Source organism: Lissotriton vulgaris, chromosome 11 (genome assembly GCF_964263255.1).
Source record: "Lissotriton vulgaris chromosome 11, aLisVul1.2, whole genome shotgun sequence".
In the NCBI taxonomy this organism is placed as follows: Eukaryota; Metazoa; Chordata; class Amphibia; order Caudata; family Salamandridae; genus Lissotriton; species Lissotriton vulgaris.
Genome location: NC_141699.1, coordinates 894,209,610 through 894,215,609, shown reverse-complemented (window position 1 = coordinate 894,215,609; position 6,000 = coordinate 894,209,610).

The following is a 6,000-nucleotide window of genomic DNA, read 5'->3' as shown; positions in this document are numbered from 1 at the left end:
TGTTCCTATCGACACCAGACACCCTGTTTGGGACTGGAACACATCTACAAGTGTACCCATAAATGTCCTACCTGTCACAAAAGCACCCCTCCGCATCCAGGTCACCCATCTACTGCAATCATTAAGTAATGTCCTGGTCAAGTCACTGCAGCATTGAAGAGGCGGAAAAACATGCGCTCAATGCAGAAGACAGGGCCAGCGCCAGACATAGGCAGTGTACCACAGGGCCACACCTCCACCCTCCACACACTAGGCCCCCCAAAACATGAAGGGATATGCCATGTGCAACAAGTCAGGTGAATCCACACCCTGCTCCACACACCAAACAACTAGGGAGACAGCCACAGCAGGAGTGGCTGCAGACGAACACACAACACAGAAGCACAGGCCCAGGACAATCCACACACCACCACAACACCATACATGGCAAGAAAACTGATTCCAAGTAACACATGAACACACACAGATAATGAACAATCACTCCATTAGACACACAGCCTGCCAAGTCACACAGACATACCCCACACTGACACACAGCCACATACACAGACCACATGCCAACAGCAACGGAGGACAACATAAAGCAAAGCTAAAGTGAGGTGCAGACAAATGGAAGGCCAAGGAGATAACCACCAAGCATGTGTACATCACATGCAAGACAAGGAACAGATAACAACACCCTCAGCCCATCGAATCACACATGGCTGGCACAGTGAACGAAGTCAAACCCCAGTCACCTCAGTGCAACAACTCAGGGAGACAGAAAGGTAAACCATGTATAGGCACAGAGATCAAAGGAAGGCCCTGAAGTCAAACTGCGAACAGCCACACATATGTATCCAACTACTTGACAGGAGTATGTCAGCAGCACTACACACAGGGCCCATTGACACACTCCATGACTGTCAAACACAAGTAGGAATCTTCAGACATACCCCACCCCCCCTCACACCTGCAGCACACAACACAAGTGTCAGACACACAGAAGGGTGCCAATAATGTCCAGTAAATACACAGACAAACACTCACACTCCTTGGGGGTATCTACAAATAGCACACACTCACACACAGGGATGCCAGAACCAATGTCTGCACAACAACAACAGCCAAACACATAACTCAACAAACCACACGCAGAAGCACAACAAGACCAAACATGACTCGTGCAGCCAAACTGTGGAAAGTCAATGAGAGCACAGACAGAACAGGAGTGCACAACCTCATCAGTCAGGAACAATGTGCAGACAACATACTATGACACAGACAAGAAATGCACATCACAAAACAATCATGGACACAAACTGGGAAAAATGGGCCTACAATCACACACAGACAGACGTACCACACCGCCTATCAAGTCAACATGATGTCACAGTGTACCAAATGCCTGCACATGCACAAGAATGACAAGAAACAACTCAAATATGAGAGGGGAAACACCAAGGACACACCGAACACAAGCACAGGAACTAGAATAGACCTAAGTTCATATGACAGATACACAAGTAAGGCACACCACACTGACAACACACATCTGAATGAAACACACCACACCAACAAAACACACACACTGACATGCAAATAGAACACCACACACAGAGCAGCTGTCATCTGCATAAAGCCATTATCTAACCCAGGGTGGTGTGGAGTGCAAAAAACGATGGATTTAGGCCCAGATCCTTGTACTGGGGTGAATGTAAGACATTGATCTACATTCTGTCCATCAAATTGTTTTTTGTAATTTTCTCCCTGAGTGTACTGGGGTAGCTCAGACGTGGGTCCCAGAGCCTCCACACCACTGGAGTCAAGCTAGCCGGGCTGATGAGAGGTGTTACCTCGAAACCGGTCCGGTCCTCGGATGCTTGATTCCGGTCTGGGAAAGATATGGCTGTTGTAGTTCAGACTGGACTGTTCCCATGGGGCACAGGGTCAGAGCTGATTTGCATAAAGCCATTATCTAACCCAGGGTGGTGTGGAGTGCAGTGCAAAAAACGATGGATTTAGGCCCAGATCTTTGTACTGGGGTGAATGTAAGACATTGATCTACATTCTGTCCATCAAATTGTTTTTTGTAAGATACACAAGTAAGGCACACCACACTGACAACACGCATCTGAATGAAACACACCACACCAACAAAACACACACACTGACATGCAAATAGAACACCACACACAGAGCAGCTGTCATCTGCAAGAGACAACACAGCCCAAACACTGCACACAGTCTCATCAAACACACAACAGATGCGCACGCCAATAAATTACATAGCAAACACAGCAGAGCATCAGGGGATGGACACCAGGCAAGGACAAGGCAACATACACTCACAGCACTGCATGCACAACAATCAGTGTATGCACACAAAACATACCAGTCCCACATAGATATGAGTGACACACCATGAACACACACAACAACCATCAAAACAGCACACCGACAACACCACGCCCAGGAAGTTAAGCAGTCCTTCAGCAAACACACATACAGCTAACCCAACACCCACAGATGCACAAGTCTGGGACACCAAATTGGAAACAACCTGACCAGAGGACTGTGCAGCACAAACATTTGAACTGCATATGAGCAACCATGATTGCCAAACAGGACATGAAACTCACATATAACCAATTGGGAAAATGTCCTGAGTGGCACATTGCTCCCGTGTAAAGATCTGCACTGCAAGACACAGTGTCACAAATGAAGTGAAGGGGAGGAGTACAAGGGGACAGCTGACATGAAAGTGAAGTGTTGTGTAGGTCAGTAGTGGACATGCTTGGAGTGTACTTTACACAAATAGATGGATTGCAGACTCACAATGGGTAGGCATCTGAAGCACAGATAGGGAATGGTATGACACCACACACCACATGCGACACTGGAGGCAATAAAGCACCATTTGACAGCAATGCATGATAAAATCACACACACAATGTCAGTGCTTGAGCTATGCCTAGTGACCACAAACAGAATCAAGACACATGGATGATTAACAAAATACAACACTGACTTGCCAGTCACATACTCTGCATACTCACAATTGCCAAAACAACAAGTAGGAGTCAGCCAGAACTGCAAGGACAGACCAACACACTGCACAGTGCACAACCTATAACACACACATGTGCACACAATCACAATCACAGGGCTGAACAATCACACGAACAGGCACTCCACTCCTGGGTGACACATGTGTGTAGTTTACATAGCAGGGGCATACACACAAGTGTCAGACATACAGAAGGGTGCCAATAATGTCCAGTCAATACACAGACAGACACTCACACTCTCTGCGGGTATCCACAAATATCACACACACACAGGGATACCAGAACCAATGTCTGCACAACAACAACACTCCAGACAAATTCCCCCCTTCACACTGCACACTTCATGCCACCCAAGTGCGCACATTGAAAGCAAGCCAAGTGACTAGGATGACTGACCATCACAAGATGAATATACACCTACACTGCTGTGCACACATAAAGTAAGAAAACACACACATGATGACCCTGGCCATCCTGCCTGCAATTCTTTGGATAGAATCCCACTATGTGCTGGCAGTGCCCCCAAACCTGACACGTGTACAATATAGCTAACAGGAACAAAGAATGATAATGATAACGGTACCTCATCTAAAACCACCATCATTGTACCCACAAGTATCAGAGTCAGGAATAATTGAAGTCCCTGTCACCCCTGTAAAAGCTAGAAAAAGTGAGACAAGCCATTGGCAATGTGTGTTAGACCTGGCACCATTGGTGTGGGTCTCCCTTCCATTTTTGCTGTGCCTCATGTGTTTTTGCTGGTGTTAGATGCTTTGGGCACTGTGCCACTGCTGTCCAGTGCCACAGTGTGAGTGTTCCCTACTGTAAATTGATGTATTGATTAGTGGTTCCCTGATTGGATATTTGGTTTACTTATCAGACCCTAGTACAGTGCACTGAGTGTGCCCTGGGAATGTAATCCAAATGTGTCTAAGGTCTGCCATTGCAGAAACTGCGTGGAGCCTGGTACTGTCATGCTGCCTAGGCAAGTGCACCCACTTGCCAGTTCCTAAACCTTCCCTTGTCTTCATATTAGCCACCCCTATGGTAGGCCCAAGGGCAGGGTGCATTGTAAGTATAAGGTAAGACAAGCCCTGATGTGTGTGGCATGTCCTAATAGTGAATTACAGCCATTTGTGTGTAAGAAGTGTTTATTTACAAGGGCTATATAGTCGACAGGGGAATCAATATGTACATAAACGTGAAAGGTCAAGCAATGAGTTTTCAGTGATGGTAGATGAGACAATTGATTCCTCACCACACTGTTGTGGTGACCCAGTCCAACAGATGGATGTCATTAGCATTGCAGTGTGAGAAAGGATAGTTGACAAAGTCAATGGCAAGGTGAAGAGGTGTGCCATCATGGCCGGCCCCTTGGATGGTGTATGGCAGGTGCTTAGCCTCGACTTGATCAAAAGGATTTCTTCCAACGGCCCCTTGGTTTTTTGGCAGGGGGCCACAGCTGCAGGGCCAGTGGGGTCTGAGAAATCACCCCTCTCCGTGGCCGCAGGGGAGGATGGGGAACTGGCATCCTGCGGGACACCGGAGGGAGGTGGAGATGTTGTTTGTGCCGCAGGTCTGATCCTCAGTTCCGCCACCAGCTGTCCCAAAACGTCCATGATCTGGACCATGGGAAGGTCCATGGACCTCAGCACCTGTTAGAGCTCACGTGCAACTTGGTGGGCATGGTCCGTTTGTCCCTGGACCTGTTCGTAGGCCCCAATGGTTCTGCTGATGTTTGCCAGGGCTTCAGTCCCATGCTCTTGTTGTCTTCGTGTCTCCCTTGGCCTCGCCCCTGCCCTGCTGTTGCGGCTCCGTTGGCTCACCACTGTATGCACACCCCTACTCTCCCTGCCCTCCGCATTTGTTGGGGTGAAGTGGACATCCTCTGTGGCAGGGCGGGTGTTGCAGCCAGCACTAGTGGTGGCGGTGGCTGCATGGGTCATTCCAGCAGGGCTCAGAGTTGTTTTTACTGAGGGGGCAAGGGTGGCTGTGGTGTCCTGGGACCAGGTACACCCTGGCATACCAGATGGGCCGGCTTCCTGCTCAAAATCGTCAGAATCTAGGGAGACTGCATCAGAGAGTCCATATACCGGGGAGGAGACTGGCTCTGCAGGTTGGTGTTGTCATTATCGGCAGTCAGTTCTTGGTCACCTGTGGGACAGAGGGAAGATGGTCATTGACGTGCACACCTCAAGCTTGCTGTTTACTGTCTCTTATTTACAGGTAATGCGACACACAATTAACCATTTCACACATTGTATGTCTGCACAATGATGTACATCATGACATGATGTGGGGTACATACATTATTTTTCCATGGGGTGACATGTCAATGGATACCATGCCCCACATGCATATTTTATTATTATGATGAAAGGTTGTAATCTGGCAACTGGCGGATATGCACCTTGAAGTGAAGAGTCTTTGCTGATTGCTCTGCCTGGCAGTCGTTATATATGCGCATGAACTAGCCATTGTCATCTCATGCATTCCTTTGTCCTGTCCTGTGCTTTGATTTATTTATTCAACAGACCATGCTTGTTTACTTTTCATTTGGTCCTTCATGTCAGCCCCCATGGAGATTACAGAGAGCATTCGTTGTTGTGCATGTTGGTGCCCTGATTTGCTGCAACATTTGGATTTGGTGAGTCACACTCCTGTTTCTGTGACAGTTTAATATGCTTATCTGTCTGCACACTGTATATTGAGATTGTATCTGTGTCAATGTTTGTGTGATGAGAGGCATTGTGTTGCCATCTGTCTCCATGCTCTTCTGGAGGTGTTCTGGGGTGCATGCACTGTCTAATTACCAGTCCTGTTGGCACATTTATGTGGACTTCTGGCACCTGCCTCTGGGTGGGGGGGGGGGGGGGCTCCATCCTGCTCCGGTGTGGGACAGGGGAGCTGGTGTGAGTTGTTGTGCAGGTCTCCCACACCCGGCCCTCCC